We start from the raw sequence: 7,500 nt of genomic DNA, 5'->3' as shown, positions 1-7,500 counted from the left end.
GAGCTTCTTCAGAAAGCCTTTAAAAGTCTCTGAGATTCTTCAGAGAGCATGAAAGAGTTTGAGTTTTTTCAAAAGTTCTTCTTAGTTTAAAAAAAAGACTCACTGAGCTTCTGCAGAAAGCCTTTAAAAGTCTCTGAGATTCTTCAGAGAGCATGAAAGAGTTTGAGTTTTTTCAAAAGTTCTTCTTAGTTTAAAAAAAAAGACTCACTGAGCTTCTTCAGAAAGCCTTTAAAAGTCTCTGAGATTCTTCAGAGAGCATGAAAGAGTTTGAGTTTTTTCAAAAGTTCTTCTTAGTTTTCTTCATTAATGGTCTAACCTTTTAAATTGCCCAATTTTGGCAGCAGTTTTCGCTTACGGCCATACCACCTTGGTCACGCCCGATCTCGTCTGATCTCGGAAGCTAAGCAGGGTCGGGCCTGGTTAGTACTTGGATGGGAGACCGCCTGGGAATACCAGGTGCTGTAAGCTTTTTTGATTTAAAAAAAAAAAAAGAGTCCCTGAGCTTCTTCAGAAAGACTTTAAAAGTCTCTGAGATTCTTCAGAGAGCATGAAAGAGTTTGAGTTTTTTCAAAAGTTCCTCTTAGTTTAAAAAAAAAGACTCACTGAGCTTCTGCAGAAAGCCTTTAAAAGTCTCTGAGATTCTACAGAGAGTATGAAAGAGTTTGAGTTTTTTCAAAAGTTCTTCTTAGTTTTCTTCATTAATGGTCTAACCTTTTAAATTGCCCAATTTTGGCAGCAGTTTTCGCTTACGGCCATACCACCTTGGTCACGCCCGATCTCGTCTGATCTCGGAAGCTAAGCAGGGTCGGGCCTGGTTAGTACTTGGATGGGAGACCGCCTGGGAATACCAGGTGCTGTAAGCTTTTTTGATTTAAAAAAAAAAAAAAAAAAAAAAGATTCCCTGAGCTTCTTCAGAAAGCCTTTAAAAGTCTCTGAGATTCTTCAGAGAGCATGAAAGAGTTTGAGTTTTTTCAAAAGTTCTTCTTACTTTAAAAAAAAGACTCACTGAGCTTCTTCAGAAAGCCTTTAAAAGTCTCTGAGATTCTTCAGAGAGCATGAAAGAGTTTGAGTTTTTTCAAAAGTTCTTCTTAGTTTTCTTCATTAATGGTCTAACCTTTTAAATTGCCCAATTTTGGCAGCAGTTTTCGCTTACGGCCATACCACCTTGGTCACGCCCGATCTCGTCTGATCTCGGAAGCTAAGCAGGGTCGGGCCTGGTTAGTACTTGGATGGGAGACCGCCTGGGAATACCAGGTGCTGTAAGCTTTTTTGATTTAAAAAAAAAAAGAGTCCCTGAGCTTCTTCAGAAAGCCTTTAAAAGTCTCTGAGATTCTTCAGAGAGCATGAAAGAGTTTGAGTTTTTTCAAAAGTTCTTCTTACTTTAAAAAAAAGACTCACTGAGCTTCTTCAGAAAGCCTTTAAAAGTCTCTGAGATTCTTCAGAGAGCATGAAAGAGTTTGAGTTTTTTCAAAAGTTCTTCTTAGTTTTCTTCATTAATGGTCTAACCTTTTAAATTGCCCAATTTTGGCAGCAGTTTTCGCTTACGGCCATACCACCTTGGTCACGCCCGATCTCGTCTGATCTCGGAAGCTAAGCAGGGTCGGGCCTGGTTAGTACTTGGATGGGAGACCGCCTGGGAATACCAGGTGCTGTAAGCTTTTTTGATTTAAAAAAAAAAAAAGAGTCCCTGAGCTTCTTCAGAAAGCCTTTAAAAGTCTCTGAGATTCTTCAGAGAGCATGAAAGAGTTTGAGTTTTTTCAAAAGTTCTTCTTACTTTAAAAAAAAGACTCACTGAGCTTCTTCAGAAAGCCTTTAAAAGTCTCTGAGATTCTTCAGAGAGCATGAAAGAGTTTGAGTTTTTTCAAAAGTTCTTCTTAGTTTAAAAAAAAGACTCACTTAGCTTCTGCAGAAAGCCTTTAAAAGTCTCTGAGATTCTTCAGAGAGCATGAAAGAGTTTGAGTTTTTTCAAAAGTTCTTCTTAGTTTAAAAAAAAAGACTCACTGAGCTTCTTCAGAAAGCCTTTAAAAGTCTCTGAGATTCTTCAGAGAGCATGAAAGAGTTTGAGTTTTTTCAAAAGTTCTTCTTAGTTTTCTTCATTAATGGTCTAACCTTTTAAATTGCCCAATTTTGGCAGCAGTTTTCGCTTACGGCCATACCACCTTGGTCACGCCCGATCTCGTCTGATCTCGGAAGCTAAGCAGGGTCGGGCCTGGTTAGTACTTGGATGGGAGACCGCCTGGGAATACCAGGTGCTGTAAGCTTTTTTGATTTAAAAAAAAAAAAAGAGTCCCTGAGCTTCTTCAGAAAGCCTTTAAAAGTCTCTGAGATTCTTCAGAGAGCATGAAAGAGTTTGAGTTTTTTCAAAAGTTCCTCTTAGTTTAAAAAAAAAGACTCACTGAGCTTCTGCAGAAAGCCTTTAAAAGTCTCTGAGATTCTACAGAGAGTATGAAAGAGTTTGAGTTTTTTCAAAAGTTCTTCTTAGTTTTCTTCATTAATGGTCTAACCTTTTAAATTGCCCAATTTTGGCAGCAGTTTTCGCTTACGGCCATACCACCTTGGTCACGCCCGATCTCGTCTGATCTCGGAAGCTAAGCAGGGTCGGGCCTGGTTAGTACTTGGATGGGAGACCGCCTGGGAATACCAGGTGCTGTAAGCTTTTTTGATTTAAAAAAAAAAAAAAAAAAAAAAGATTCCCTGAGCTTCTTCAGAAAGCCTTTAAAAGTCTCTGAGATTCTTCAGAGAGCATGAAAGAGTTTGAGTTTTTTCAAAAGTTCTTCTTACTTTAAAAAAAAGACTCACTGAGCTTCTTCAGAAAGCCTTTAAAAGTCTCTGAGATTCTTCAGAGAGCATGAAAGAGTTTGAGTTTTTTCAAAAGTTCTTCTTAGTTTTCTTCATTAATGGTCTAACCTTTTAAATTGCCCAATTTTGGCAGCAGTTTTGGCTTACGGCCATACCACCTTGGTCACGCCCGATCTCGTCTGATCTCGGAAGCTAAGCAGGGTCGGGCCTGGTTAGTACTTGGATGGGAGACCGCCTGGGAATACCAGGTGCTGTAAGCTTTTTTGATTTAAAAAAAAAAAAGAGTCCCTGAGCTTCTTCAGAAAGCCTTTAAAAGTCTCTGAGATTCTTCAGAGAGCATGAAAGAGTTTGAGTTTTTTCAAAAGTTCTTCTTACTTTAAAAAAAAGACTCACTGAGCTTCTTCAGAAAGCCTTTAAAAGTCTCTGAGATTCTTCAGAGAGCATGAAAGAGTTTGAGTTTTTTCAAAAGTTCTTCTTAGTTTTCTTCATTAATGGTCTAACCTTTTAAATTGCCCAATTTTGGCAGGAGTTTTCGCTTACGGCCATACCACCTTGGTCACGCCCGATCTCGTCTGATCTCGGAAGCTAAGCAGGGTCGGGCCTGGTTAGTACTTGGATGGGAGACCGCCTGGGAATACCAGGTGCTGTAAGCTTTTTTGATTTAAAAAAAAAAAAAAAAAAAGAGTCCCTGAGCTTCTTCAGAAAGCCTTTAAAAGTCTCTGAGATTCTTCAGAGAGCATGAAAGAGTTTGAGTTTTTTCAAAAGTTCTTCTTACTTTAAAAAAAAGACTCACTGAGCTTCTTCAGAAAGCCTTTAAAAGTCTCTGAGATTCTTCAGAGAGCATGAAAGAGTTTGAGTTTTTTCAAAAGTTCTTCTTAGTTTAAAAAAAAGACTCACTGAGCTTCTGCAGAAAGCCTTTAAAAGTCTCTGAGATTCTTCAGAGAGCATGAAAGAGTTTGAGTTTTTTCAAAAGTTCTTCTTAGTTTAAAAAAAAAGACTCACTGAGCTTCTTCAGAAAGCCTTTAAAAGTCTCTGAGATTCTTCAGAGAGCATGAAAGAGTTTGAGTTTTTTCAAAAGTTCTTCTTAGTTTTCTTCATTAATGGTCTAACCTTTTAAATTGCCCAATTTTGGCAGCAGTTTTCGCTTACGGCCATACCACCTTGGTCACGCCCGATCTCGTCTGATCTCGGAAGCTAAGCAGGGTCGGGCCTGGTTAGTACTTGGATGGGAGACCGCCTGGGAATACCAGGTGCTGTAAGCTTTTTTGATTTAAAAAAAAAAAAAGAGTCCCTGAGCTTCTGCAGAAAGCCTTTAAAAGTCTCTGAGATTCTTCAGAGAGCATGAAAGAGTTTGAGTTTTTTCAAAAGTTCCTCTTAGTTTAAAAAAAAAGACTCACTGAGCTTCTGCAGAAAGCCTTTAAAAGTCTCTGAGATTCTACAGAGAGTATGAAAGAGTTTGAGTTTTTTCAAAAGTTCTTCTTAGTTTTCTTCATTAATGGTCTAACCTTTTAAATAGCCCAATTTTGGCAGCAGTTTTCGCTTACGGCCATACCACCTTGGTCACGCCCGATCTCGTCTGATCTCGGAAGCTAAGCAGGGTCGGGCCTGGTTAGTACTTGGATGGGAGACCGCCTGGGAATACCAGGTGCTGTAAGCTTTTTTGATTTAAAAAAAAAAAAGAGTCCCTGAGCTTCTTCAGAAAGCCTTTAAAAGTCTCTGAGATTCTTCAGAGAGCGTGAAAGAGTTTGAGTTTTTTCAAAAGTTCTTCTTACTTTAAAAAAAAGACTCACTGAGCTTCTTCAGAAAGCCTTTAAAAGTCTCTGAGATTCTTCAGAGAGCATGAAAGAGTTTGAGTTTTTTCAAAAGTTCTTCTTAGTTTTCTTCATTAATGGTCTAACCTTTTAAATTGCCCAATTTTGGCAGCAGTTTTCGCTTACGGCCATACCACCTTGGTCACGCCCGATCTCGTCTGATCTCGGAAGCTAAGCAGGGTCGGGCCTGGTTAGTACTTGGATGGGAGACCGCCTGGGAATACCAGGTGCTGTAAGCTTTTTTGATTTAAAAAAAAAAAAGAGTCCCTGAGCTTCTGCAGAAAGCCTTTAAAAGTCTCTGAGATTCTTCAGAGAGCATGAAAGAGTTTGAGTTTTTTCAAAAGTTCCTCTTAGTTTAAAAAAAAAGACTCACTGAGCTTCTGCAGAAAGCCTTTAAAAGTCTCTGAGATTCTACAGAGAGTATGAAAGAGTTTGAGTTTTTTCAAAAGTTCTTCTTAGTTTTCTTCATTAATGGTCTAACCTTTTAAATAGCCCAATTTTGGCAGCAGTTTTCGCTTACGGCCATACCACCTTGGTCACGCCCGATCTCGTCTGATCTCGGAAGCTAAGCAGGGTCGGGCCTGGTTAGTACTTGGATGGGAGACCGCCTGGGAATACCAGGTGCTGTAAGCTTTTTTGATTTAAAAAAAAAAATGAGTCCCTGAGCTTCTTCAGAAAGCCTTTAAAAGTCTCTGAGATTCTTCGGAGAGCATGAAAGAGTTTGAGTTTTTTCAAAAGTTCTTCTTACTTTAAAAAAAAGACTCACTGAGCTTCTTCAGAAAGCCTTTAAAAGTCTCTGAGATTCTTCAGAGAGCATGAAAGAGTTTGAGTTTTTTCAAAAGTTCTTCTTAGTTTTCTTCATTAATGGTCTAACCTTTTAAATTGCCCAATTTTGGCAGCAGTTTTCGCTTACGGCCATACCACCTTGGTCACGCCCGATCTCGTCTGATCTCGGAAGCTAAGCAGGGTCGGGCCTGGTTAGTACTTGGATGGGAGACCGCCTGGGAATACCAGGTGCTGTAAGCTTTTTTGATTTAAAAAAAAAAAAAGAGTCCCTGAGCTTCTTCAGAAAGCCTTTAAAAGTCTCTGAGATTCTTCAGAGAGCATGAAAGAGTTTGAGTTTTTTCAAAAGTTCTTCTTACTTTAAAAAAAAGACTCACTGAGCTTCTTCAGAAAGCCTTTAAAAGTCTCTGAGATTCTTCAGAGAGCATGAAAGAGTTTGAGTTTTTTCAAAAGTTCTTCTTAGTTTAAAAAAAAGACTCACTTAGCTTCTGCAGAAAGCCTTTAAAAGTCTCTGAGATTCTTCAGAGAGCATGAAAGAGTTTGAGTTTTTTCAAAAGTTCTTCTTAGTTTAAAAAAAAAGACTCACTGAGCTTCTTCAGAAAGCCTTTAAAAGTCTCTGAGATTCTTCAGAGAGCATGAAAGAGTTTGAGTTTTTTCAAAAGTTCTTCTTAGTTTTCTTCATTAATGGTCTAACCTTTTAAATTGCCCAATTTTGGCAGCAGTTTTCGCTTACGGCCATACCACCTTGGTCACGCCCGATCTCGTCTGATCTCGGAAGCTAAGCAGGGTCGGGCCTGGTTAGTACTTGGATGGGAGACCGCCTGGGAATACCAGGTGCTGTAAGCTTTTTTGATTTAAAAAAAAAAAAAGAGTCCCTGAGCTTCTTCAGAAAGCCTTTAAAAGTCTCTGAGATTCTTCAGAGAGCATGAAAGAGTTTGAGTTTTTTCAAAAGTTCCTCTTAGTTTAAAAAAAAAGACTCACTGAGCTTCTGCAGAAAGCCTTTAAAAGTCTCTGAGATTCTACAGAGAGTATGAAAGAGTTTGAGTTTTTTCAAAAGTTCTTCTTAGTTTTCTTCATTAATGGTCTAACCTTTTAAATTGCCCAATTTTGGCAGCAGTTTTCGCTTACGGCCATACCACCTTGGTCACGCCCGATCTCGTCTGATCTCGGAAGCTAAGCAGGGTCGGGCCTGGTTAGTACTTGGATGGGAGACCGCCTGGGAATACCAGGTGCTGTAAGCTTTTTTGATTTAAAAAAAAAAAAGAGTCCCTGAGCTTCTTCAGAAAGCCTTTAAAAGTCTCTGAGATTCTTCAGAGAGCATGAAAGAGTTTGAGTTTTTTCAAAAGTTCTTCTTACTTTAAAAAAAAGACTCACTGAGCTTCTTCAGAAAGCCTTTAAAAGTCTCTGAGATTCTTCAGAGAGCATGAAAGAGTTTGAGTTTTTTCAAAAGTTCTTCTTAGTTTTCTTCATTAATGGTCTAACCTTTTAAATTGCCCAATTTTGGCAGGAGTTTTCGCTTACGGCCATACCACCTTGGTCACGCCCGATCTCGTCTGATCTCGGAAGCTAAGCAGGGTCGGGCCTGGTTAGTACTTGGATGGGAGACCGCCTGGGAATACCAGGTGCTGTAAGCTTTTTTGATTTAAAAAAAAAAAAAAAAAAAAGAGTCCCTGAGCTTCTTCAGAAAGCCTTTAAAAGTCTCTGAGATTCTTCAGAGAGCATGAAAGAGTTTGAGTTTTTTCAAAAGTTCTTCTTACTTTAAAAAAAAGACTCACTGAGCTTCTTCAGAAAGCCTTTAAAAGTCTCTGAGATTCTTCAGAGAGCATGAAAGAGTTTGAGTTTTTTCAAAAGTTCTTCTTAGTTTAAAAAAAAGACTCACTGAGCTTCTGCAGAAAGCCTTTAAAAGTCTCTGAGATTCTTCAGAGAGCATGAAAGAGTTTGAGTTTTTTCAAAAGTTCTTCTTAGTTTAAAAAAAAAGACTCACTGAGCTTCTTCAGAAAGCCTTTAAAAGTCTCTGAGATTCTTCAGAGAGCATGAAAGAGTTTGAGTTTTTTCAAAAGTTCTTCTTAGTTTTCTTCATTAATGGTCTAACCTTTTAAATTGCCCA

At 38.7% G+C, this 7,500-nt stretch overlaps 16 non-coding genes across 16 annotated transcripts; all 16 read left to right on the top strand.

Moving 5' to 3' along the window:
• Positions 1–349: 349 nt before the first annotated feature.
• On the top strand, positions 350–468 carry LOC143754815 (5S ribosomal RNA). The gene has a single exon (XR_013208586.1). It is a non-coding gene; the product is annotated as a 5S ribosomal RNA (ribosomal RNA).
• Positions 469–744: 276 nt separating this feature from the next.
• On the top strand, positions 745–863 carry LOC143754804 (5S ribosomal RNA). The gene has a single exon (XR_013208575.1). It is a non-coding gene; the product is annotated as a 5S ribosomal RNA (ribosomal RNA).
• A 284-nt stretch (positions 864–1,147) lies between these two features.
• On the top strand, positions 1,148–1,266 carry LOC143754792 (5S ribosomal RNA). Its single transcript, XR_013208564.1, has one exon. It is a non-coding gene; the product is annotated as a 5S ribosomal RNA (ribosomal RNA).
• A 273-nt stretch (positions 1,267–1,539) lies between these two features.
• LOC143754781 (5S ribosomal RNA) lies at positions 1,540–1,658 on the top strand. The gene has a single exon (XR_013208553.1). It is a non-coding gene; the product is annotated as a 5S ribosomal RNA (ribosomal RNA).
• Positions 1,659–2,142: 484 nt separating this feature from the next.
• Positions 2,143–2,261, top strand: LOC143754770 (5S ribosomal RNA). The gene has a single exon (XR_013208542.1). It is a non-coding gene; the product is annotated as a 5S ribosomal RNA (ribosomal RNA).
• Positions 2,262–2,537: 276 nt separating this feature from the next.
• On the top strand, positions 2,538–2,656 carry LOC143754758 (5S ribosomal RNA). Its single transcript, XR_013208531.1, has one exon. It is a non-coding gene; the product is annotated as a 5S ribosomal RNA (ribosomal RNA).
• A 284-nt stretch (positions 2,657–2,940) lies between these two features.
• LOC143754747 (5S ribosomal RNA) lies at positions 2,941–3,059 on the top strand. The gene has a single exon (XR_013208520.1). It is a non-coding gene; the product is annotated as a 5S ribosomal RNA (ribosomal RNA).
• A 274-nt stretch (positions 3,060–3,333) lies between these two features.
• LOC143754735 (5S ribosomal RNA) lies at positions 3,334–3,452 on the top strand. Its single transcript, XR_013208509.1, has one exon. It is a non-coding gene; the product is annotated as a 5S ribosomal RNA (ribosomal RNA).
• Positions 3,453–3,942: 490 nt separating this feature from the next.
• Positions 3,943–4,061, top strand: LOC143754723 (5S ribosomal RNA). Its single transcript, XR_013208497.1, has one exon. It is a non-coding gene; the product is annotated as a 5S ribosomal RNA (ribosomal RNA).
• A 276-nt stretch (positions 4,062–4,337) lies between these two features.
• LOC143754712 (5S ribosomal RNA) lies at positions 4,338–4,456 on the top strand. Its single transcript, XR_013208486.1, has one exon. It is a non-coding gene; the product is annotated as a 5S ribosomal RNA (ribosomal RNA).
• A 274-nt stretch (positions 4,457–4,730) lies between these two features.
• LOC143754700 (5S ribosomal RNA) lies at positions 4,731–4,849 on the top strand. The gene has a single exon (XR_013208475.1). It is a non-coding gene; the product is annotated as a 5S ribosomal RNA (ribosomal RNA).
• A 275-nt stretch (positions 4,850–5,124) lies between these two features.
• Positions 5,125–5,243, top strand: LOC143754688 (5S ribosomal RNA). Its single transcript, XR_013208463.1, has one exon. It is a non-coding gene; the product is annotated as a 5S ribosomal RNA (ribosomal RNA).
• A 274-nt stretch (positions 5,244–5,517) lies between these two features.
• On the top strand, positions 5,518–5,636 carry LOC143754677 (5S ribosomal RNA). The gene has a single exon (XR_013208452.1). It is a non-coding gene; the product is annotated as a 5S ribosomal RNA (ribosomal RNA).
• A 484-nt stretch (positions 5,637–6,120) lies between these two features.
• On the top strand, positions 6,121–6,239 carry LOC143754665 (5S ribosomal RNA). Its single transcript, XR_013208441.1, has one exon. It is a non-coding gene; the product is annotated as a 5S ribosomal RNA (ribosomal RNA).
• Positions 6,240–6,515: 276 nt separating this feature from the next.
• On the top strand, positions 6,516–6,634 carry LOC143754653 (5S ribosomal RNA). The gene has a single exon (XR_013208430.1). It is a non-coding gene; the product is annotated as a 5S ribosomal RNA (ribosomal RNA).
• Positions 6,635–6,908: 274 nt separating this feature from the next.
• LOC143754642 (5S ribosomal RNA) lies at positions 6,909–7,027 on the top strand. The gene has a single exon (XR_013208419.1). It is a non-coding gene; the product is annotated as a 5S ribosomal RNA (ribosomal RNA).
• Positions 7,028–7,500: the final 473 nt, after the last annotated feature.

This window comes from Siphateles boraxobius, unplaced genomic scaffold (assembly GCF_051911475.1).
Source record: "Siphateles boraxobius isolate OS27281-9 unplaced genomic scaffold, OSU_SipBor_1 296, whole genome shotgun sequence".
Taxonomy (NCBI): Eukaryota; Metazoa; Chordata; class Actinopteri; order Cypriniformes; family Leuciscidae; genus Siphateles; species Siphateles boraxobius.
This window is presented reverse-complemented; position numbering and strand designations above follow the sequence as displayed.